This window comes from Camellia sinensis, chromosome 7 (genome assembly GCF_055761805.1).
Source record: "Camellia sinensis isolate YWXY chromosome 7, ASM5576180v1, whole genome shotgun sequence".
NCBI lineage: Eukaryota > Viridiplantae > Streptophyta > Magnoliopsida > Ericales > Theaceae > Camellia > Camellia sinensis.
The window spans coordinates 85551355-85578250 of record NC_138967.1 but is presented as its reverse complement, the minus strand read 5'-3'; positions in this window follow the sequence as shown (position 1 = coordinate 85578250).

Sequence of the window (26896 nt, the reverse complement as noted above, 5' to 3'; positions counted from 1 at the left end):
ACTACGACTGGGGCGGCGCTGCTCTGGCCACCCTGTACGGATACATGAGCTCGGCTTCTCGCGGCAGCGGCCAGCTCCTCGGAGGCTACTGGCGGGCTTGGGAGGTACATTTCTTCTCCACTTTTTCATTCCTGTCTCGTACTTTCTGTACTCTGTACACTGCACACACTGCGGTCTGCTTTACACTTACTGTATACTGTACACACGGCACACACATACATTCTGCTTTACTTACTGTACACTGCTCACACTGTACACTGTACACAATACACGGCTCAACACACGGCTCTGCCATTTCTGCTTCATTCTGTATATCCTGCTTTATCTGATAGTCATACTGACATCTGTTTTGCAGTTGTGGGTTTACGCCTACTTCCCTAGGCTTGCACCCGTACCAGTTGCGGAGCCTCCTCCGGCTGTCCCGTTCTCGAGTCGCTTTGACGGGAGATGCACCCGGCGACCACGGGAGACGTTCGGCTTCTTCCGCCGATATTTCGACACCATCACCCCCACAGATGTATGCTTTACTTTCAGTTCGTTTAGCTTCGCTTTCCCACTGCATATTTCAATAACAGTAGATAACAAACTGTCTGTCATTTTCAGATCACATGGCGGCCATGGGCTTCGCTGTCGTCGGCGATGCGGGGTCGGTTCCCTGGTGCTGAGGAGACCTCGCGTTTCCGGATCTTGCTAGAGGGCCCAGTCTGTCGGGCTTGGTACCTGGGGGAGCGTTTTCTACGCCAGGCCCTGGGGTTACCTGAGCAGATAGTCCCGGCTCACCCTCCTGCAGAGATGAGGGAGACTGAGGGGCTTACCGCTGAGCAGCTGGATGATTACTCCATCGGCTGGGAGGAGGCCGGCTTCCGAGGCACCGGCGACTATCAGGAGTACGTGCGGACGTACCTGATGCGTCCCTTGAGCGGCCGTCGAGCAGAGGGGGCCAGGCTTGTAGCATCGGCGGCTGGGGCCGGAGCAGGAGCAGGGGCTGGATCTTCGAGGAGGGCCCGGGTCCGTGGCAGGGGCGGAGTGCGGGGAGGACGAGGAGCTGGCTGGCCCGTCCTGCCTGCTGTACTGACTTTCCGGGGGCAGGGTGGGTCGACCTATCAGATCCCCTTCGCCCCTCCACCGGCTGGGCACGAGTTCATTGACGTCCCCGACTTACCTCCGGTATGTACTACTGTGCTTTTGTACAGTCATTCATCTCAGTTTACTTGATATTCCACAGAATATTGATGCATCTGATACTTTTGCAGGCTTCTTCTGAGTACACCCGTCAGTCGTTGGCGATGAATGCCTCGATGATGGGGATGCTCTAGCGGACATTTGACCTTCTAGCCGTCTACAGCATACCGGTATGTTCTTCTGACATTGGCCTCAAACCATTCATACACTGCTTTGCATAATCTGATGCACGGCACAACACGTGATACACTGATCTCACAGCATCTAACATACTGCATACACTGCATTCTGCATTGTACTCTGTACTGATAAACTGCTCACGGCATTCTTACACTGTATTCATATACTGCATTCTACGCTGATAAACTGCTCACGGCATACTGATGCATTTCCCTTTTTGTGTACTTTTTCAGCCTCCTTTCCAGATTCCCATGGCAGGAGGTGCTCCAGCTAGACCTTCTGTCCCTGCTCGGGGGAGAGATGAGGAGGGCAGGATATTTCCCCGTACCAGGGGAGGGCGTACTCACGTCGGGAGTAGTTCGCGAGCTCCAGTCCCGGACGACGACGACGACGAGGAGTCAGAGGCGGAGGCAGGGTCATCGGAGGAGGAGACCGGAGACGGTTCTAGCTCAGGCTCTGATGACGACGCTGATGATGCTCCTGGACCTTCGTCCAGGAAGAGGACCAGGACGGACTGACAGCCCTTGGAGTGCTTGACAGATGCAGATTTTTGCTATCTTTTCTTTCTTTCTTGTACTTTTCTTTTTGTTTGGTAGATAGATTACCTTGTACTGCCGCAGGCAGATTTTTTTTTCCAAAACTTGTACATTTGAAAAGATAGTTAAATGAAACGGACTTTTTATCTGAAAAAGTGTTCGCATTTACACATTTCATGCATTGCATCGCATCTCATCATGTTACACCTCAATGTAAATGGAATTGATTAGCTGTCTGAAAATTGGACACTTGCACTGTAATAATCAGATAACTAAACAGCCAACAGCAAAATAACCCAAGCAATCCACTGCCTGATTCTGGATACACGGCCCTTACTCTGCTGGGGATTAATCCGCATACAGTCCATAACACAGCTTTCGATTCATTCTGCACACGGCAATTCTCAAACAAACAGCCCAATCTGACAGGACGGACCTCAAAGATGGAACTGGTTGGAGTCGAGACATATTCAAATGTAGAGAATGGCACAACATTCTGAGCATAAGCGATTTTTGAAATCGAATGAGGGTTTTTCAAACCGGGATATCGAGTCTACAACTGAACACAGCGGGGAGGAGTCAAATATAGAGGTACACAACCTAAACACAACGAGACACGCTCGGGAGAGACTCAAAACAAAAGACGAGACCGTCAGATGAAAGAGACACGACACACAGACGCGTAAGCGAAGATGGGGGACCTCAGATCACAAGGAGCCAGTTCAATCTGGGTATTGTTTCCCACCCTTTCTCATTTGTGATCCTCATATCACTCGACTCTCAAGCTCGGATTTTCTCTCAAAACCCTCTTTCCTCACTTTTCTCTCAACTTACACCTCTCTATTCTTCAATCTCTCATTTTCCATCCCTCCCCGGGGTGATTAATGGATGAATAGGAAGTCGCGGGTTCGCGCCTGATGCCGTTAGCTTACAGCTATTTCTTCTGGCGGGCAGAGCGCTCTTCTGGCAAGTACGTCGATGACGGGGGAAAGACAGAATGCCTGACTCAACTGTGCCCCTAGTTCATCATTTTAACCATTTTTCGTTTTTGCTTTCTACTAAAACGATTTTGATCAAAACGAGAGTCGGATTAACGTACTTGTTCAATTTTTGATTTGAAAACCGTGCGAGTCAAGCCGCAAGCACTGAAAGTTTTCCTTTTGGGGTCCAAGACAATGGTCCAGTTTTGGAAAATGAAATAGTTTTCGAGAAAATAGTCAACCTCAGTAAAAATTTTCAAAAACTATTTTTCAAACAGCTGATGCTCAACGAGCATGGAACTTACTCTTCGAGATGCGCAACCTCGGATCGGAGGCAATGGAAAATTGCCCCTGGTTTGAAGAGGGGTGGGAGGCAACGGAAAGTTGCCCCTGGTTTGAATGGCGGCTCACGGCGGCTTGTGGCAACGGAAAGTTGCCCCTTGTTTGGAATGGTGCCGCAGCAATCCGCAGACAGTCTTCATTGGTGGTGGTCGAGCTCTTGGACACAGCGACGACGAAGACGGTCACAACACATATATGGACACAATCACCTTGAAGGGTGTTGGCCACTGGACTTTGAGGTGAAATTGAAACCATTGCATGGACTGAGACGCTTATGAAAGCGTTGGGGGCTGGACTTCATGATGAAGTTGCCTACGTATCCCAAACATGGGAATCAAGCCTTACGTAGTTCTGGGTAAGGTCCACTCGGGTATTTTAACCTTCACTTTTTAGGCTCTAACTTTTGCCAAGGCGCCCGATGCGGGTTTTCGACCTTGCGAGCTTCTTTTCATTTTTCTATTTCCTTCTTTTTTGTATCTTTTGTCTTTTCTTTTCTTTTCTTCTTTTTTGTATTTTTGCTTTTTTTTTGTATTTTTCTCTTGCTCTAACTTTTGCCTGGGTCACCCTTCTGGGTTTTCGACCCAGCGAGCCTCTCAAAGGGTAAAAGTGTAACAAGTCCATGCCAAATGGTTTTTTGAAATTGAAGCCTCTCTGTGTCTAGGAGAACGACTGTTGCACTGATTTGCAGAAGAATCCATCAAGGTTGCTCCACGAGCTTCTTCCGACTAGATCTACTCCTTCTGATTCGGCTTTTGGTGCCTCTTGCTCGAGGGCTACTTCAAAACTGGCCACACGGGCCTTTCATGGCGTTTGTCCGTTGAACTTTCTGAACGTTCTGAACGGGTTCAAACTCGAAAAACAAATAGGTTGAATCTTGAGGCTGAGAGCGATCCTAGGCTGCGCAATCTCAAGAGCGATTCCACACAGGTCTTCACAGGGCCGCGTAAAACATTTGTTTTTGAAAGTTTTTAAGAAAGCGACGAATCGCTCGCGCCGAAGATAGTGTGGAACCAATCTGGATCAGGCCAGGGTCCTTCTCAGTACTCACGCCGACAAGCATGATTTTATTCATAAAAAGGCTTAGCACGCTTCTATTTCTCTCAAAATGATCAAAATTTTGCAAAACCCGAGGAATTCCTTCCTCTTCGTTTTCATCACCGCAGTGTTCAAAAAGTTTGTTTTTGGAAAACTTAGGTTAATGCAATGAGTTTGGCGCGCAGGAGAGCAGGCGAGATGTACTGTCAACCCAATCAAATTCTCTGGCACTTATGCTGAAAGCAAGCATGAAGTTTGAGATAGCAACAACTGTTTCAATCGGCTCCGTTGGTGCAACTGGCCCCTCGGCAGAAACAGACTTAAAACAAAAACAGATAATAATTACAAAACAAAATGGTGTTCGGGGCGACATCCCCAGAATCACCTGGTATTATATACAACGGGGACTGACTCGATACAACAAGACAGACTCTTAAGCAAAAAAAGACTGACTCAAGACAAAGAGACAGACTCAAAACAAAAGACTGACTCGATATCCAAACCAGGATTTACAAAACTCGGTTTCACCGATGCTCAAAAATGCGTGCCAGACGCTTCATCAAAAATGTACCAAATGTTGCCCGCAGGCGGTTCGCTTTACATACTCGCAGTATCTGAGCCCTCGAAATCCAACAACTGAGTGGTGACGGGCTTGCCTGAGGTGGGTGGTAGGATAACCTTGTTATCAATCAAATCCTGCACTTCATGACGAAGGCGGGAACATCCATCGGTGCTGTGACCGGACTGTTGATGGTACGCGCAGTACAAGGTAGCATCATGAGTGGTGGGGAGATTCTTCGGGAGTGGCCGGGGCTCCAAAGGCTTAAGATGCCCATTCTTCGCCAATATTAACAATGCCCTAGACAAAGGCATGTGGAGATCGTGAAAGACCCTACGCCCTCGGGGCAGGTACTTCGCAGTTTGAGGATTCTTGCCAGATGCGCTGGCGAAAGGATCAGCTGGCGCTGCCTTGGCTTTTTGAACCTTTCCCGGTGCAGGGGTGGGCGCTACTGGAATTGTCTGGGCAAGACGGGGCCCATCCCGGTTTTCTGTCTGGCTTGAACTGCCCTTGGTTGGAGCGGGGAAAGCATCATCTACAGCTTTGGTCACTATTGCAGATGTTTGTTGCTTGTTCATTCCTCTGGCCTTCAAAGCCTCGACTGCCCACAGCAGTTGCTCAATGGGGTCGGCGTCCATCTTTGCCTTGTCCTTTCCTTTGGCCTCGGCCTGATCGAGGGTCTGGGTTGGTGCTGGCATGTCGTAGCTATAGCCGGAAGCCACCTCCGGCTGGCTGAGCTCTATCACAATCCGCCCCAGTAGCGGGGGCTCCTGTGGTACAAAATTCCCGGCATACGGCGCCGCTAGCGGTGAAGCCGACATTCCATAGGCGAGGTCTGCCACAGACCTTTGGAGATCGCCTGTCATCCCCATCAATTCAAAGGTGGTGGGCTTACGAGCCTGGTATAACTGGGAAGCCCAAACCGGGTGCACAACGGGCAATCTGGGTGGGTGTGACATACTGATGCCGGCCTCATTCTGCGGAGTGGTTCCCTGCTCCGATACAGCTGCCATAACCACAATTTCTTCTGAACTTTGTGCCGCCATAAATCCTGCCTCAGCAAGGGGGGACACTGGCTGTTCTGTATCAACTCTGCAACTCTCTGAACTGAAAGAAAAACAGGCAGCATTTCAGCCCAAAACGGATCAAACACGGGTGTAGCCGAACAACTGTACCCTACTGCTGATCACTGTTCCCAAAAATCACTGTTCCCAAAATACTGAATCTGATACCCGCAGATAACTGATTCTCAATTACTGATCCCCAACAATACTGATTCTGGTGCCCTCGGGCCTGATGCCCAGACTTGTAAACTGGTATATGCATTCCTGTAGAGATACACTCTAAAAACACATAGCAAGTAAGAGAGAGCCAAAACACCCCTATGTTGGGGTAGGGTTTCCCTGTCCTATTTTGTCAGGAACTAGGGTTTCACTACGCACACAGCGGTTTCAAACAACCTATCGGGTAAGCAACCTGTCCTAGTTTGGAATGGTCACTACGGATTCCGAATATGCACTAGGTCGAATGGTCAAAAAGGGTGCCCCGGTAAAACTGGGATTTGTGTTCCCATACTGTCAGAGCCCATAGCCGGTCAGCCTTATGGACATGCCTTGACAAGACAAGCCTCCGGCAAACCGTTCAGGAATGGCAGACGGCAAACACTGTGTTCCTAGGCGCACCAATGCACATGCAATGCAAAGAAACACATAAGCGAAATCAAAACAGGATATCACGAGTTCGAGTCAAACTCTCTAAAACTTCCCAGCAGAGTCGCCAGAAACTGTAACAGCGCCCGCGTGGGCCTTGATGCTACAGTTCGAACTCGATTTGTGTCACGGTTCTTAATCTGAACCAAAGAGTCCAAATCTGGCAAATCGTTTTGAGAAACAGATTTTTGAAAAGGTAGTGCCAAACATGGACTGCTTTGCCAGATACAGAGTCGCCACCTAAATATTTTTAAAATGGCGAAATTTAGGAAACCCTGACTCGGTGCCGAAGGCCACATGTCCGTCATCACCGGAGTTGTCTCGGCTCGGGAGCTTGGGTACGATCGGGGAAGGTCAGCTATGAGCACCCCCTTTCGCCCAGTCCGAAGACCGGCCTCTACTAACCATGATATCCATTTTTGAAAACTTTACGTGTTCTTAAACCAATTATTAGCCTAGAATCACTATGTTATGCGCACAGCAAACAAGTATAGACTAGATTGCCTAATTTGGAAATAATCATTGCATATCCGTTCGTTTTGAAAATGCTTTGAAATTTGCTACTCGCAAGTAGGCTAAAATACGGATTTCAACGAGTTCTTCCAACTCAAACAATCTGACCTTCACCCACAGGCATTCAAAACAGTTTAACATATAAGCATCTAGCCACATGTTAAGCATGCTGTCATGGTAACATTCACACTCATGTGATATGCTAAAGCAGAAATACTTACATAGTACTCCGTGCCAAAACAAAGAACTTGTTAGCAAACATGCATGATCCAAGTCCATGTGAAGTGCCTAATGCATCGCATACAAAATGTTACTAGAATAGGCTCGGCTATCCTAAACATGTTATGTGAAAATGCACAATTATCACGTATTCAGTTTGAAAATTGAAGTATCGATGCAGTTAGCGTGATGTACCGAGCCTAATGCATGCAATACGAATGCATGGATGCACACATGCATAGCATAAGGTATGCTGAATTAAACGTGCCCTAATCTACCATCATAAACAGGTAAATAAAAGGGAAGAAAGAAGTGGGGTTGGAAGACATACACACCACCCACACACACTTATTACAGATTTGCCCTTGCTCGGAGGGACCGAATAAATATTACAAATTAATTAACTACGCAAGCTAATTAAATATTACAAATTAATTAATTAACAAATTAACTAATTTAGGAAAACAGTAAAATGTCTCGAGAAGCGCGCCGCCATGCGCAAGCTGCCTCTGTTTTCCTCCCTTTCCTCCTCTGGAGGTTGTCAAAACCTCAGGACTACATCCTTGGACAGAGGGGATCATCACCGGCTAGATGAAATTTCCACCGGCAGTGTTGTATGGCCATCGGCACAAAGTTGAAGCTGTCGGCAGAGAAAATGGTGCCGGTCGGCACATTACACTGCCGGTCGGCAGAGTATTCCTGCAGAACCTGCAACTCACAGCAACAGAGGGCAAAACAAGGCATGGCAGCATATTTCAAGACATGTATGCATCAACCATGTCTCTTATCATTGTGATAACTCAAAGGGACATGTGCCTCGGTTCTCGGACCACCAATCACGCATTTCTATACATGATGGCCCAAAGAACCAAGTATGCAACTTTGGTTTCAAATGCAATGCAAACCAATCAAACAAAACTCCCAATCCCTGTCACCCAAGTCAAGGGACAAGGAATGCATGCAAGATGCAATGCAACCTAGGCATACAAGCTAGGAATGCAACATGGCATGGCAAAGCACTTATGCAATCATGTAAGCATACGTATGGCAATGCAAATAGATGGCAAAGATGGACTTAAACATGAATTAGGCAACTCTAATAAGGCCTAAAATAGTGGCCATAGTGCTATAAAATGAAGGCTAAATGGCATGCACACACACATGCACATAAGGGCCAATACTTAAGCACAAATCGAACAACATTCAAGCACACTTGAAAGGAGGAAACATGGACAAATTAGCATGCATTATAAGCTCTAAAATCATGCTAACACATGCAACAAATAGTCCAAATGTTCAAAGCAAATCAATAAGGCATTGAACTACACTTAACATGACCAAACATGGCATGCATTAAACAACTAAAAACAGATTTTTAGCATGTTAAAACAAGGCCAAAGGACTCCTTAGATGGCATCTAAGTGGCCCAAATTCAAAGGCATACACCATGGCCAAAACATGGAGCATTGCAACACATGCTTTCAAAGCATTAAAGAGGCATGCAAGGTAATCAAACAAGCATGGAAATGGGACTGAAATAGCATGTAGGATGATTCCAAATCACCAAAACAATGCAAAGATGGCATGCTACACATGCACATACTCAAGGCCAACAAGCCCAAATACAAAGGAGCTATATAATGCATGCAAAGATCAACCCAAACGATTATGGACAGAACTAAAACATGGCAAAATAAGCGCATAATCTTCACAAATGCAAGCCTAAAACATGCTCCAACAAAGGCTAACAACCTAGAACATGTTAAGGCACAAATAAGGCATTACATGGCAACTATGCTAAACAAGCATGAAGTTCCAAAACCAACTTGAAATCATGTTATATCATGGATATATAAGCATGAAAAACAAACGAAATATGCCCAACACACACTCAAGCATAGGCTTCCTTAAGAGGCCAAAATAGGCCCTTTTTAAGGACAACAAGGAGAGGGGGTGGCCCTCTCCTTCTTGGGACTTCAAAGCATCATCTTCACCACTGAAATCCCTCAAGATTTCAGTGGTGAAGAGACCTCAACACCAAAATCCCGGAGCTAGCACAAAATGGCTCAAAATGAGGCCTTTTGAGGCCTAAGGGTGGTCAACACCCCTCAAACAACAAAACACTCTTAATAAACAATAAAGAGGGCCTAAAAACAGAACTTTTTTATGTTATACAATAATCACAAAAACAGCTCTAAGACTAGTAGAAAATCAATGCAAAAATGGGGGAAAAAGGGACTAGTTTCTTACCCTTGTAGTCCTTTTCAACAATGGTGCTCCAATGGCTTCTTTGAGCTTGAATCCAACACCAAAACTTCAAAACACACTCTTTAGAACCTCAGCTCCAAGAGGAAGGTGAAACACTATGTGTTTGTGTGCAATAGTGAGACACAAAACACCTAGTGTGCAAAATGAGAGGAAAAGAGAGATAGGTGAGTGTATCTAACCCTAACCCTAGAAAAACCAGAGCCCTCCTCTGTATTTTTCCTCTCTCTAAAATGTCTAAAAGCCCTCTTTTGCCTTTGGAGAGAGCTCCTCTCTATATGCCTCTTGTAAAGCTTACAAGACAAGCTTTGCAAGAGGGAGATCCCTCCATACACGTGTATGGAGGGGAGCAAAAGCTATACAGCTGTCTAAAAATATCTGCAAAAGCAGATGAACAGCAATCGGCCGGCAAAAAATGCCATCTTGGCCAAACAAAGTGCCGACCGGCACAAAATAGTGCTGACGGGCAACAAATAGTGCCGGCCGGCAAACTATATTGCCGGTGGCAGCAAAAACCAGCCTGTGGCATCTAGCCACTGCCGGTGAAGGGTGGGGATGGTCTACAAGCCCCACTCTGCCTCTCAAAGGCAAGAAGCAAGTGTTTGGTGCAAAACCAGACACTAAACGGTCGAGTTCGGAGATCCTGAGGCAAGGCGCGTGAGCCGAGACCTCCGGGAACTCCAAACGAACACAAACATGGATAATCACCGAGTGTTCAAACGGCGACGTCCAAGTCTTGAGGACGGTCAAAAATGGGGTGTCTACACCGCCCCCTAACGGGGATCGAGTTTCCCCAACCCTGAAGATTCCCTAGTCAAAAAAAATATATATATCTATATATATATATAGATAGATATTCAACAACAGATCTGACTCAGATTCAACAACAGATATTCAAAAATAGATCATCTGAGCATATTTGTTCTTCATCATCAACAACAACACACCCATACATCAAATTTAACATATATATTCAACAAATCGAACAGATCGGAGCTCAGATGTAAAAAATAAAAAATAAAAAATCTAAAACATTCATACACAGAGAGAGAGGGGTCAAGAACAAGCACAAGAGTTGTCAAAAATGGCAGCCGAATCATCTCTTCCTCATCAGCCCCAATAGAGCCGCTGTGGCCAGCCTCTTAGGGCTATGGTTGCGGCAGAGTTTGGAGAGGAGGGGGGGTCTCGATCGGTGGTCGAACTGAGGAAGAGGAGGCGGGAGATCGGCGAGAAATCGGCAGGTAGAGGAGGGAGATCGGCCGGGAGAGAGAGAGAAGGAGGGAGATCGGTGAGAGATCGGTAGGGAGAGGAGGGAGATTGGCGGGGAGAGAGAGTAAAAGAGAGAGAGAGAGTGAGAGAGAGAGAGAGAGAGAGAGAGAGAGGCGGTGTGACTTACCATCTATGGTTGTGTGTGTTTTAGGGTGTGGTTTATATATATATATATATATATATATAGAGGTAAAATAGTAATTTTACATTGGGGAAACGAGGCCGGGGCCGGGGCCAGGTATGGGGCTGAAACAGTTATCCCCGTCCCCAGCCCGAAACTGATCGGGGATTAATTTTTGAATACCATCCCCTCCTCGTCGGTGATATTTTTTAGGGAAAAACCGCTCAAATCGGGGTCAGGGGATCGGGTCCCCGTCAGGCCAGGTTTAAATTGCCATCCCTAACCGGACGTTAGTTTGAACACAAGGAAAATGGGGCATTTCATACTCAAAAGTGATGATATGTGCCATTTTCCTTGGTCTCCATTGCCCTTGATCATGCATGATAGGGTGATGGTCTTTTTAGTCTTATTTGTGCATTTATCGAAATTGTTCAACTTGGATCTTTGGCCATCATGCAATGAAATTGCTTGATTGGCGGTTTTGGATCCAAGTGTGTCACTCCTTTGAGATTTTGAGATGATAAGGAGGGGTACAGTACAAACAAACCCCTGGAAAGATCTCCCTTTTGCTCTGTTTGTGCTCTGTTGTAGCATGGTGATCCAATGCCTCAGTGGCCGGCAATGCACCACCAGTGGCCAGCAGTGTATCATTTCTGGCCAACAGTACACCCTTTTGGCCGACAGATGGCCTGCAGCAACCATCTATGGCCGGCAGGCCGCTAATGTAAACCTCAGCAAAGATTTGGTAAGGTGGAGCAGAAAGGTTCTGGAAATGTTCAACCCTGCAAACAGAGGCTTTCGAGAGCAAAATGGTGGTCTTCCCGAGCGAGAATCGAGCATGTGCATTTTCCACTTCCCGAGGCGGAGTAGTGGTAGCATAGTTCAGTATCTTAATTGCTTAGTTCGTGTATGTTTGTGTTGTAGATTAATTAATTAGTTTGGTAATTAGTTAAAGTGTTGTAATAATTAGTAATTAGCTTAACTAGTTATCCGTTTGGTTTGTAATAATTAGTCTAATTAGTTTAATTAGATTAGTTTAATTAGTGTAGCTAGTTAGCTCTTATTTATTCAGACCCTCTTTCGTGAGGGCATAATGTTGTAATAAGTGTGTGTGCGTGTGTGTATGTCTTCCAACCACATATCTTTCTTCCTTTTATTTAATCACTTACGATGGTTAGATTAGGGACATATTTCAATTAGCATACCGCATACTTGCATCCATTCATTTGTATTACATGCACTGAGGCTCGGCGCGTCATTCAAACTGCATTGTCATTTCAATATACTTGTTTGAATACATGTTTAAATCGCATGTTGTTCAAATCGATTATATGCCATATTAGTAGTCGAGCCTATTAATTACATATTGCATGTGTTGCATTAGGCGTCTTTTATAGTTAGGAATCATGCATTATTTTCTAACTCATGTTTTCCTAGCTCAGAGTACTAGGTGAGTTTTTACGCTTTAGCATACTTGCATAAGTGTGAGTGTTTCCATGATGATTAGCATGCTTGCCATGAGGCTATGTACTTAAATGCTAAACTGCATGAGTGCCTGTGGATGAAGGCTTGTTGTTTGAATTGGAAGAATTCAACGAATGTACGTTTTAAGCCCACTTTGTTAAGTGGTAAATCAGTTTTAAGCCCACTACGTTTGGTGGCAAATCCGCAAACTTTTAAGCCCATTTGAGGTGGCAAATTCAAACTATTTTCGCGAAAAAAAAAAAAAACAAACATGAGTTGAATTGTTCCAAATTGAGCAAACTAGTCTATACTTGCTTGTGCGCATCACATAGTAATGTTAGTTTAATAATCCGAATAAGAGCACATAATGTTTACAAAAAATATATCATGATTGGTCGGGTGAGCGAGGGTGCTCAATTTCATGACCTTCCCCCCTCGTATCCAAGTTCCCGAGCCGAGGCAACTTTGGTGATGACAGACACATGGCCTTTGGCCCGAGTCAGGGTTTCCTAAATTTTTCCAAAAATAAAATATCTAGGTGGTGACTCTATATCTGGAAAAGGTGTCCAATTTTGGCATTATTCGATTTAAAATCGATTTTCCAAAAAGATTTGATGGATTTGGACTCTTTGGTGTTAATCAGTTTCATATTGCACTTGTGAGACTAGATTCAGAACCGCGGGAGTCCAAACTGTGAGGCCTTCTTTTCAAACCTTCTGAAGGGGGGGGGGCGAAAAAAAGGCAAGTCCACAAATGGATATGACCACCCCTCCCTCTTATCATGGAATGAACTCAAAGAGGGTGGTAGAGACGTTTCAAGAATCATCAAAATGCCATGAATTAGCGCATGATCGTTCTTGACTCGATTAACTTGGCATAACGTCTGGCCAAGCCTAAGAAAGATGATTCATTTTCTTTAAGTGTGTTGGTTGCTTTTAAACCAATTCTTTTAGTCATTTCCATTCTTTAGTCCATTTGTCCGAAGTCATGATTAAGTTCTCTAAAAAGAGAGAAGCATCAAATGGGAAGTAATTCTCAACATGAAAGAGAGATTACGCCGTTGACAATGAATCTCCATAGAGATTAAGCCATTAAGCATAAGTCTCTAGTTCATATGTTGAATAACCATCAACAGATTGAAATAACTCTCAAATGAAAGAGATGAATGAAAAGTTGATTGTTAAAATAAGGTTATTAAACATGGAAATGAGTTGAAGAAAAGCTAGAACTACATGCAACAAGCTATGTATAAGGACTTATGATACAACAAATGCACTAAACAAATCTTGAAGTAATTGAATAGAATGAGATAGCCCTAAAACAGTCTAAAATAAGCCTAAAACAATGGCTGAAAATGTAAGAAAATAGCTCAAAAGTTAAGCAAAAGCAAAGACACTAAAGCTATGTAAGCAAAAGAACAAGGAGGGATGGCCAACCCCTCCAATTTCAAGACTTCAAATCATGTTTTTGGCCTCAGTTCAACTTCGAAAATCAGTTCAAAATCCAAAGAAAAAGAGTGTAAAAGAACCAAGGGTTAAGTTACAAAAATAGGTGCAAGTGAGGGTGTTAACCTTACCACCTTTGGTAGCTTATCCAAACCCAAGTTCCAACTCTTAGAATAGGTGTAAAACAGTCAAAGGACACAAGAAATAAGTAGAAATCAAGAAATCAAAAGCAAGAACAAAAGTTACAAGCTTATACCTCTCAAAATGGAGTAAGCTTTGGTTGATGATCAAACTCACCCTTGACACACTCTCAAGCTTGAATTATGCTTCTCAAGGGTCAAACAAGGCTCTAAGATGATGAATCAAGGTTGTGTATGGTGCATATAGATGATACAAGGTTGGTTGGTCAACTCAAAGGTAGTTTGCAATGGAAGAAAAAGGAGGAAGGAGCTCTCTCTATGTGTATAGGCTCTTTCTCAATTGTGTAACCCCAAAACATAGGCATATGGTCGTATTTATAGAATTTGAGCACAAAAAGTGATAATATCTTCAAAAAAGAATAGCTGGCGGGCTCCCAACCAGAATAGTGTTTATCGCTATCGAAGCCAGGCCAACCCTCAATAGCCACGGCCGGCCCTCAATGACTTCCCCTGTTTTTTTGTTGCAGCCTCAATAAAGGATGGCACAAGGTCTGAAAATGGATTTTTTGGGTGTAATAATTGGGAATATGAAAGGTTTGGGGTTGTTTCGAAGCTTAAACAAGACTCCTTCGTTGAGACCTCGAATCACGCATAATACATGTAACACTTTGTAGACACCTCATTTTTGACCGTCCTCAAGACTTGGACGCCACTTGGTGATTACCCTCGTTTGTGTTCGTTCGGAGTTCCCGGAGGTCTTGGCTACGCGCCTTGCCTCAAGATCTCCAAACTCGACTGTTTTGTGTCTGGTTTCACACCAAACACTTGTGTTTTGCCTTGGAGGGGCAGGGAATGCCTTGTGAGGCATCCCCACACACCACCGGCCATGGCCACAGGCCACCGACTGTGTTTTGTTGCCGTCGGCAATCTATTTTGCCGGTCGGCACTAAATTTTGTCAAAATGACATTTTTTGGGCAGCCGACTACTGTTCATTTACTTTATGTAGATATTTTGTGCCAGCTGTGATAGCTGGCACCAACTCTGCTTCCCTCCATACACGTGTATGGAGGGATTTCCCTCTAAGCAAGCTTGTTGTATAAGCTTTGCAAGAGGTACTTCTATAAGAGGAGAGGCCTTCTCCTTGCTCTAGGTTAGAGACTTTGAAGGAAAAATCCAGAGCTTACACATATAGATACACCCTCTCTCTATATTTCCCTCTCTCTCCTCCCTTGTGTGTGTTTCTTGGCCTAAAAGTGTGATTTTACCTTACTTTTGCACTAATACACACACTATTACACCTTGCTCCGAGATTAAGGGACTTGGAGGGCTGATTCTTGAGTTTTTGGGCTGTTTTTGATCAAAAGAGGAGGGCTGCATTGGCTGTTCTTGAGGTGTGCTTCAAGGGTGAGCATTTTACTTTAGTTTCCCCAAACTTGCACTAGTCTTTTACCTATCTTTCTTGCTGATTTAGTTTTTGTGCATAACATAAAAAAGGCTTATATTTTCATGCTTAAGAACTTTCATTAAGGGTCCTTTGTGGTTTGAGTTCAAACTCACCCTCTTAGGCCTTATTTGGCCTTTTTGTTGCCTCTTTGTTAAGGCCATGTTTGCTTAAGTGTTTTGGTCTTTTCACCACTGAAAACTAGTGGATTTTTAGTGGTGAGGAAGGTGGTTTGAAGTCTTGCATAGGGGAGGGACACCCCTCTCCCTTCATTGTCTTATTTCCTTGCATTTTGGCTTAAAGGGTAACATGCATGCTTGATTGGTTTTCCCCATTTTTCAGAGGTTTTTGGGTGTTTTTAGGTCATATGTAATCTCTGTTTTTGGTTGGATTTGTGCCCTTTTGCATGCTTAATATACTTGCTTTACATTCCTCCATTTGGCCTAGAAATGCATCTCATGTTTAGGCCATGATTCTTGCATTTGTTGGCTTAGTCCCATGAAGGTGTTGGCATTATTTTACCATGTTTAAGGTCTGTTGGCCATCTATTTCAGTCACGCTCGCCTTATTTGGTGTCCTCTCTTTGTGTTTTGGCTTGTAAGCTTTGAGCATTTTGACTTCTAGCATGCATAGCTATGACCATCCTCATGATTTGGCATCATTTAGGATCGTTTTTCAGCCCATAAATCATGTTTGTATGTGTGCATGTGTGACCTCTTTCACGCCTTGAGGGTGTGCCCTCTTATGCCTAGAAATGAGCCTTGGTGCATGCATCCCTTTGGAGCCATTTAAGCTGCCATATCAGTAGGTTTGGAGTCCATTTTGCATGTTAAATTTCTGTTTTGGCTTGTCCAATTCATGCCATGAGTGGTCATGTTGGTGTGAGTGAAGTGCCCCCTTTTGTGCCTTAACCTTAGGACCATAGGCTTGCTTGTTGGCATAAGTATTTGTCCACCCTTTTAGGCACTTTTGGCCACTGTTTTGGGGTGGATTAAGGTCTGCCCCTTTATGGTTTAAGGCCTCTTTGCATGCTTGTCTCATGTCCATTGCATATTTGCTTCATTAAGTGATGTAATATGTTGATCCCATTGCTCAAATTATCCATGTTTGCATTGCATTTGCATCTTGCATGCCTAGCATTGCATACTTGCCATATTACTTGCATGGCATTTGACATGCCTTGCATTTCCAATCCCATGTTGTATCTTTGAGGCATTGTTTGCATAACATGCATTGCATTACTTGGTTTGGGGTGTCAAACCAAGTGTAAGGGTCAAGGAGCATTCATACTATAAGTGATGTAATGCGCCTTGACTCTCGGTCACCGGGGCCCTTGACTTCGGTATGATAGGGTCTTGGTCCTCATTTGTGTGATTGCATGCATTTTTTACATCAAGTGGCAAACTCGATCTCTTGGGCTATCATGCACCATTAATGGCTCGAGGATCGAGGGCCATGCTTCCCTGAGTTCAAAGCATGATGGGAAACATGACCGTGCTCACATGTGCCTGAAATCCCATGCCATATACTGTTTGTCTTCTGTTGCTGTCAAAACTGGCCTCTACAGGAACCTTCTGCCGACTGACAGAATTCAGTGCCGACCAGCATTGTCTGAATGGCCGATAACCCCAACAGCAGCCGATGGAAATTATACAGGGCCGGTGGGAATTTCCTCCAGCCGGTGGTACTCTTCAGCATGCAAGGAACCTGTCCTAGGACTTTGGAAATTTTCAGAGAGACAGGGCAGTATAAACAGAGGCGGCAGTGGTATGGTATGGGCTTTCCGGGCGAGCCAGATTTCGAGCATGCATCATTCGCGCATCCCGAGGCAGAGGCTGTGGCCACCTTTCTCCTTTTTTTGCATTCTTTCTATTAATTAATTAGAAATTCTGTAATAATTAATGTATTTCTTATCCGGACTGTAATATTTATTTGTACCCTCTGAGTGAGGGCAATTGTGTAATAAGTGTGCGTGAGTGGGTGTATGTCTTCCAACCCCACGTCTTTCTTCCCTTTTACTTACCTGCTTACGATGGTAGACTAGGGCATATTTAAAATTAGCATACCATATGCAATGCATGCGTGCATTCATACATTTGTCCAGCATACACCGGGCTCGGTACATCATGCTAACTGCATTTGTATTTCAGTTCCAAATTGAATACGTGCATTAAATTGGTTGCATTTCATATACCATGTTTAGGATAGCCGAGCCTATCTAATTGCATCCTGTATGTGCTGCATTAGTCAATTTAACTTGAACTAGGATCACGCATGTTTGCTAACCAGTTTATTGTTTTGGCTTGGAGTACGATGTAAGTATTTATGCTTTAGCATCATCGCATGTGTGTGAATGCTATCATGACAGTATGCTTACCATGTGGCTAGTTGCTTATGTGATAAACTGTTTGAATGCCTGTGGGTGAAGGTTGGATTGTTTGAGTTGGAAAAACTCGTTGAAATCCGTATTTTAGCCTACTTGCGAGTACCAAATCCCAAAACATTTTCCAAAACAAACGGATATGCAATGTTCCTTTCCAAATTAGGCAATCTGGTCTATACTTGTTTGCCGTGCGCATAACATAGTAATTCTAGGCTAACAATTGGAATAAGAACACATAACGTTTTCAAAAACGAATATCACGGTTAGTAGAGGCCGATCTTCGGATCGGGCGAGAGGGGGTGCTCATAGCTGACCTTCCCCAATCGTACCCAAGTTCCCGAGTCGAGGCAACTTTGGTGATGACGGACACATGGCCTTTGGCACCGAGTCAGGGTTTCCTAAATTCCCCCAAAATAAAATATTTAGGTGGCGACTCTGTATCTGGCAAAGCAGTCCTTGTTTGGCACTTCTTTTCAAAAATCTGTTTCTCAAAACGATTTGCCAGATTTGGACTCTTTGGTTCAAGATTAAGAACCGTGACACAAATCGAGTCCGAACTGTAGCGGGGGTCCCTCGCGGGCGCGTCTACAGTTTTTGGCGACTCTATTGGGGATTTAGAGAGCTTGACTCGAACTTGTGATATCCTGTTTTGATTTCATTTATGTGTCTCTTTGCATTGCATGTGCATTGGTGCGCCTAGGAACATAGTGTTTGCCATCTGCCATTCCTGAACAGTTTGCCGGAGGCTTGTCTTGTCAAGGCATGACCATAAGGCTGACCGGTTATGGGCTCTGACAGTATGGGAACACAAACCCCGGTTTTACCGGGGCACCCTTTTTGACCATTCGACCTAGTGCATATTCGAAATCCATAGTGACCATTCGAAACTAGGACAGGTTGCTTACCCGATGCTAAGTTGTTTGGAACTGCTGCGTGCGTAGTGAAACCCTAGCTCCTGACAAAATAGGACAGGGAAACCCTACCCCAACATAGGGGTGTTTTGGCTCTCTTTACTTGCTATGTGCTTTTAGAGTGTTCTACAGGAACGTGCATATCAGTTTGCAAGATTGAGTATTAGACCTGAGGGCATCGGTATCAGTTTATGAGAATCAGTTATCTGCGGGTATCAGGTTCAGTTTTGGGAACAGTGATTTTGGGAAAACAGTGATCAGTATTGAGGAGCAGTGTGTTCGGCTTACCAACTGTGTATTATGGATACCCAACTGTGTGTTGTATGTGTTTATTTTACGCTGTTGTGCTGTCTGATTGTTAGTTTATTTACTGCTTTATTTATCTTTTTGCTAGGTAGTTTAGCATCATTGCTTCCAACCCGGTAGATATTCCCCAAGCACTCTGGATTAGAGGTCGTCAGCTCCATCGATCTGAGGATCTGGTAGACGGACAACCAGTGTACCACTGTCTACCCCCAGTTACCAGACGGAGGACAACTAGGCAGAGGGCATCAGCTCAACAGTTAGTACAGAGGGCTTTATCTACCCCACCTGTGTACAGTAGGGATCAGAATCCTATTTCGCCCACAGAAAGGGAACATATACCGACAATTCAGTCAAAACAGAACAGCATGGCTAGTTTAGAAGAGATGGTGCGCCAACTCCAAAAAAGCATGAAAGTGATGCAGCAGGATGCTACCCGACAGGCAGAATTCGCCAAACAACAAGCCACAGTTATGAGTGAGCAAGCGGAGTTAATCGTAAGATTGCAGCAGCAAACTGGGGCGTCAGCTTCACAGCAAGTCCCTCCCCCACTAAGGGTTCCGATACCCGAAGAGACGCCAAATGCCCGGAATGTCCAAGAAGATACAGACATCCCAACGGGGCCGGCTCCACCCCCGATTCTGCCTCAACTATCCAAGGCACCCACTCCTATCAATCAGTCGAATTCTCCCTTCGGGTCCGAGGTGGACCCCGTGGCATTAAAAATGCGCAAGCTTGAAAAGCTGTTCAAGAAATCTCAAGGTGTGAAGTCCATTCTGGACATTGGAGACGGATACACTGACGCAGCCGTGACGCTACCAGATCGGTTTAAGATGCCACAAATTGATCGTTTTGACGGATTCGAGGATCCCATGGTGCACCTGCGACTATTTTCAGACGTCCTAAGGCCAATGGGCCTCACTAGACTGCAGAAGATGTCTTTATATGGCCGGACCCTGTCGGGTGTAGCGGCCACATGGTATGCCAAATTGGAGGATGACGTCAAGAGAAGTTAGGACGAGATGGCTGAGGCCTTCATCCTGCAGTACTCATATAATACACAAATCGAGATCACGACCCGGGATCTCGAGACAACGAGGCAAGAACCCAAGGAGAGCTTATCAGAATTCGTAACCAGATGACGGGCTAAGGCTTCGATGATGACCTTAAGACCCACGGACAAAGACCAGATTCGGATGATTGTGCGCAATCTTCAGCCGAAGCTAATGCAAAGGATGATTGTACTCCCCTTCCCTACCTTTTCTGATCTGCATGAAATGGGGGTGCAGATCGAGGATGCCTTAAAACAAGGCTTGATTGATAATGACCGGGAGCAACCCCGCAGAACTTTCAATCGTAATACTAATGCAGGCCCGAGTGGCGCTACAACTACCAGGACCTCCGAAGTGAGTATGGTCACCACCAACCCTTCCCCGAGAACTATGGCAGCCACACCATTCTCCGGTGCGTCTGGAAGCAACCCACAAACAACCAAATACCCTCCAAAAAATACCAGAACCTTCGCTCCGCTTTATATGCCCCTGTCCAAAGCTTTGGGGGTGTTGATCAGAAAAGGGCATCTGAAGCCCCTAGAGCCGCGGCCCTTACCGGAAAGACTCCTCGCTGTCCACAATCCAGCCAAGTATTGTGCATTTCATCAACAGCACGGTCACGACACCGACCTGTGCTTTCGATTGCGTCATGAGATTCAAGATCTCACTGATAACGGGGTGATTTTACCTCCTGAGAAACCCAATGTTACTACAAATCCCCTCCCCACACATAACCAAGCTCCACCACCCAAAAGAATCAATTTCATCGACACTGGGGTCATGTCCTATGATCCTAGTATCTATATCACACCCTCCTACCTGCCTAAGCCGGAGGTTTTCCTTCTTGATTGCACCGATTTGTGCATGATGGACGTCCCCATAACCCACCCCAAGCCAGTGGTGGTGACCATCGAGAGCAGGAGAGAGAAGACTCCAAAGGAGAAGGGGCTTGTCGAGCCAGAGTCTGAGGAGTCTGGGAGTGATGTTGGGAATGCTTATAGTCCGAGTGACTACATTTCACCGATGGGCCATAATAGACCAGATGTGGAATTTCCAGCAGAAGGAGAGCTGTGTGCAATCCAAGGGGACAGTCCAGGACAGGGAACGGATGATTTGACAGCTGTGGAAGAGGATCTTGCCAAGTTCCGGTTTTACAGTAACCAAGATCCAGAAAACTCAGCCGTCAACTGGTTCGATTATGAGGAATCGACAGAGGCCACGGGATGGTTGGACGATCAGCCAGATGTAGTAGGAGAGTTTCAGTCAGAACAAGGCCCGGCAGGGACAGGAATGTCAATAATAGCCGGGAGAGTCGAAGAACAGAGTACATCACTGGAGAGCGCTGGTGTTAAGAGTTTCGCTCGGGATTGGAGCATTTTGAGTACAGGGATCATTGAACAATCTACTGCATTGACACAGTCAGAACAGGAAAGATTCGAAGATTCTGAGAGGATCAAGAAGGCAAAAGCCCACGTGGGGGTTGAGACTGCCACAAGTACAGAAATGGAGAATGCTGCGAGCATAGGAATAGAAGGTACTGCAAGTATCGGAACAGTCATGCCAGAACCGGACAGGTGCCTGTCAGCTGCAGATGGCATGTGGTGGGAAGACGATGATCTATGTCTTGCCCACACGAATGAGGATTGGGGAGTTAACCAACCAGATGACACCTGGTATATCGGCGAAGTCGATCACATGACTAGGAGTGGACGGTACTTCAAGCCTCCACACCTAGACCAACCGGAGGCGTCTGGAAAAGATAAGGAGGTAGAGAAGCAAAAGGAAAAGAAACTCGAGGATGAGGCCGTATTGAGACAATTGAAGAAGATACAAGCAGACATCTCCATCTGGGGGCTGCTTATGGCCTCTCGAGTGCATAGACAGGCTGTCCTTTCAGCCATGGACAAAGCCAAGCTTTCTATAGACACCACGCCCGAACAGCTGGTGGGCCAAGTTTTTTCGGGAGGGACTACCCCGATGTTGATCTTTTCTGACAAGGAACTGCCACCTGAGGGTGCAAACCATAACAAGCCACTTTACATCTCTGTGGAGTGCAGAGATAAATGGATATCCGTGGTGCTTGTCGACACGGGGTCCACCATCAACGTCTACCCAGCAAGGACAGCCTATGCGATCGGTTTGAAAATCGCGGATTTTGTGCCAACGGCCCAGGTCATCTGGGCGTATGACAACACAAGCCGGGAAGTAATGGGAATAGTTAAAATTCAAACAAAGGTTGGGCCGGGGCAGCATGAGATAGATTTCTATGTCTTGGAGGTTCCTGCAACTTTCAACCTGCTTTTAGGGCGGCCGTAGCTGCATCAGGTAAAGGCAGTCTCCTCCATCCTACATCAAGTGGTGAAATACCCCTATGGGAAGGGAGTAGCCATCGTTTTCAGAAATTCATCGATTCATCCACCGCCAGAAGTATCTACGCCTGTTCTAGAAATTGAGCACGGTATGGAAGATCTGTTCATATCGGGTTTTACCTTGGCTGAGGCTCGGGTTGTACAGGACATCATGGCTGCTAGTGAAGGGGTATATGTCAGTGCTCAGGCAGTCTATCTCATGAACAAACTCCAACACATCCCCGGGATGGGATTGGGCAAGAGCTGTCGGAAGGGCGTCGCAGCATTGGCCGAAGTGCCACACAACCCTCATACCTTTGGATTGGGTTATCTACCCACCAAAGAGGACTGGATAAGGAAAGGAAAGGAAATGGCCGGAAGAGCCAGAGCAAAGAAGGCTGGGAAGCCTTTCGAGTTGATGCATAGGCCCATTCAGGGTACCCTAAACGAACGCTTCGTCCGGGAGGGGGAGGACTTTCCGTTTTATGGCTTCCCAGAACCATGGCTGAACGCGGAGAAGAAGCGCGTGCCGGGTTTTGAGATTTTCTTTGATCTGCAGTTACCTGAGAATGACATCGCCGAAGGGCAAACAGATCTATCGGCTGAGGCTGAACAAAGTAAGGAAGCGCAGTCTGAGGACGCTGAAAATGAAATGGGGGTAGCACTGGCATGTCTGCTTTCAGATCCTCTGATCGAACAGAAGTGCTTGGGGGATAGCTCCTCGGTATGTGTGATCGGGAACGAAACGGCTGCGAGCCTATCAGCAACTATTTTGGATGCATCCCTCGCACCCTCTCTCGTCTGGCAATATGAAGAAAGATTTTTGTCCAGCAGCACCGGGTCAAGTAGTGAGCCGGAATCTAATTCCACCGAGTCTTGTGAGTCGAAATCAGGTTCCAGCTCGACTGAGTCTGAGTCCGGTATTCCTGGGGGTGATAACCCGGATGCCACAGTCTTGTCTAGGTCGTCATTTTCTTTCTCTTTTGAGTCTGTTGTAACAGAAGAATCAGACAGCTTAGAAGTATTTAATGAGAACAATGTGGATGTGGTTTCTGAGTATTTTTCTGTGCCTTTGATTTATTGCTTAAATCAGGATTTTCAAAATTTTGATGAAAACGGCGAGGAAGAAATTCCTCCGGTTTTGCAACAATTAATTGATCAAGAGCAGGAAATATTTGTTAAACCCTTAATGGATGAAATCACTGCCGTGAATGTTGGTACTGAAGAGGACCCGCGGCTGGTCCAGATCGGGTCCACGTTGTGTTCGGAGGAACGTGAGCGCTTGGTCGCTTTATTAAAAGATTTGAAAGATGTTTTCGCGTGGTCCTACGAAGACATGCCTGGAATCGATCCTGAGATTGTACAGCACCGGATCCCTCTTGATCCCGAGGCCCGACCTATCAAGCAGAAACTCAGAAGGATCCGCCCTGATTGGGCCATTAAGATCAAGGAAGAGGTCACCAAGCAAATCGATGCAGGCTTCCTGCTGGTATCCGAATACCCGACTTGGTTGGCCAACATTGTTCCGGTGCCGAAGAAGGACGACTTTCCCTTGCCGCACATTGATGAATTGGTAGATTTCACGGAAGGACACGCCTTGCTTTCGTTTATGGATGGCTTCTCAGGCTATAATCAGATAGTAATGGCACCCGAAGACCGGGAGAAGACTGCATTCGCTACCCCGTGGGGTACATACTGTTATAGAGTGATGCAATTTGGGTTGAAGAACGCTGGAGCTACTTATCAACGGGCAGCAACCACGATATTACATAATATGATCCATAAAGAGGTCGAGGTGTACGTGGACGACATGATTGTCAAGTCCAAAGAAAGAGAAGGCCACTATACCGCCTTACAAAAGTTCTTTCAAAGGATCAGAGAGTTTCGGCTGCGGTTGAATCCTCAGAAATGTACATTCGGTGTTACAGCAGGGAAAATGCTAGGGTTTCTGATTACACAAAGGGGCATCGAGGTCGACCCTTCCAAAATCAAGGCCATCTTGGAAATGCCACCACCAATGACTGAAAAGGAGGTGCGAGGCTTTCTAGGTAAAGTGCAATTCATAAGACAGTTTATCTCAAAACTAACCTTAACTTGTGAACCACTTTTTGGTCTCCTGAAGAAAGGAAAGAAGTTCCAATGGGACGGCCAATGTCAAGCAGCTTTTGAACAGATCAAAGAATATTTGCAGAACCCGCCTGTGTTGTCACTGCCAGAACCAGGGAGACCGTTGATATTGTACCTTTCAGTAACTGAGGCCACCATGGGCTGCATGCTTGCACAAGAGTCAGAAGACAAAGTGGAAAGGGCCATCTACTATCTGAGCAAGAAGATGCTGGATTACGAGACCCGCTACACTCCGCTGGAGAAGGCTTGCTTGGCCTTGGTATGGGCTACCAGGAAGCTGCGGCACTACTTGTTAGCTCACTCTGTAATGTTGGTTTCACGCTTGGATCCCATCAAATATCTCTTCGAGAAACCGGCACTTACGGGTAGGCTAGCTCGTTGGCTGCTGTTGCTCTCTGAATTTGATCTGAAGTATGTAACACGCAAGTCAGTAAAAGAAAGAGCAGTAGCGGAGTTCCTTGCCGACCACCCGGTTGAAGGGGATGAAGCGTTTGAGTACCAGTTCCCAGATGAAGCCATTCTGCACATCGAAGATGAAACTTGGACGATGTACTTTGATGGAGCGTCGAACCAATACGGGTATGGGATAGGAGTGTTGCTGATAGCGCCGGACGATTCCAGTATCCCTTTAGCATTCAAGCTCCGGTTCAAAGTCTCGAACAATGAAGCAGAATATGAGGCATGTATTACTGGCCTAGAAGCAGCCCTAGAACTAGGGACAAGACGGTTGGACGTCATTGGGGACTCGAACCTTGTTGTATCCCAAGCAAAAGGAGACTGGAAAGTCAAAGAGGAAAGGATGATAATTTACCACCAAACCTTGGATTTATTAATTCCTCGATTTGGGAAGCTAAATTTCACCCACCTAGTAAGAGAGAACAACAGGTTTGCGGATTCACTAGCAACTCGATCTTCCATGATAGTGTAGCAAGCCCGCGGAGGGCCTCACGCTACAGTTCGGACTCGATTTGTGTCGCGGTTCTTAATCTTGAACCAAAGAGTCCAAATCTGGCAAATCGTTTTGAGAAACAGATTTTTGAAAAAGTAGTGCCAAACATGGACTGCTTTGCCAGATACAGAGTCGCCACCTAAATATTTTAAAATGGGAGAATTTAGGAAACCCTGACTCGGTGCCGAAGGCCACATGTCCGTCATCACCGGAGTTGCCTCGGCTCGGGAGCTTGGGTACGATCGGGGAAGGTCAGCTATGAGCACCCCCTTTCGCTCGGTCCGAAGACCGGCCTCTACTAACCGTGATATCCGATTTTGAAAACGTTATGTGTTCTTATTCCATTTATTAGCCTAGAATTACTATGTTATGCGCGCAGCAAACAAGTATAGACTAGATTGCCTAATTTGGAAAGAAACATTGCATATCCGTTTGTTTTGAAAATGCTTTGGAATTTGCTACTCGCGAGTAGACTAAAACATGGATTTCAATGAGTTTTTCCAACTCAAACAATCCAACCTTCACCCACAGGCATTCAAACAGTTTAACACATAAGCATTTAGCCGCATGGCAAGCATACTGTCATGTTAACATTCACGCACATGCGAGATGCTAAAGCATAAATACTTACATCGTACTCCGTGCCAAAACAGTAAACTAGTTAGCAAAACATGCGTGTCCTAGTTCATGCTAAATTGCCTAATGCAACACATACAGGATGCAATTAGATAGGCTCGGCTAATCTAAGCATGGCATATGAAATGCGATCAACTATCACATATTCAATTTTTGAATTGAAGTACAAATGCAGTTAGCGTGATGTACCGAGCCTAATGCATGTAATACAAATGCATGGATGCACGCATGCATAGCATAAGGCATGCTAAATTAAACGTGCCCTAATCTACCATCGTAAGCAGGTAAATAAAAGGGAAGAAAGAAGTGAGGTTGGAAGAGATACACACCACCCACACACACTTATTACAGATTAGCCCTCGCTCGGAGGGATCGAATAAATATTACAAATTAATTAACTACGCAAGCTAATTAATATTACAAATTGCCTAATTTAATTAACAAATTAAATAGACTAAGAAAAACAGTAAAATGCCTCGAGAAGCGCGCCGCCATGCGCAGGCTGCCTCTGTTTTCCTTCCTTCATTCCTCTGGAGGCTGTCAAAACCTCAGGACTGCTCCCTTGGACAGAGAGGATCACCACCGGCTGAATGAAATTGCCACCGGCAGTGTGGTATGGCCATCGGCACAAAATTGAAGCTGTCGGCAAAGAAATTGTTGCCGGCCGGCACTTTACACTGCCGGTCGGCAGAGTATTCCTGCAGAACCTGCAACTGACAGCAACAGAGGGCAAGGCAAAGCATGGCAGCACAATTCAAGGCATGTATGCAATAATCATGTCCCTTA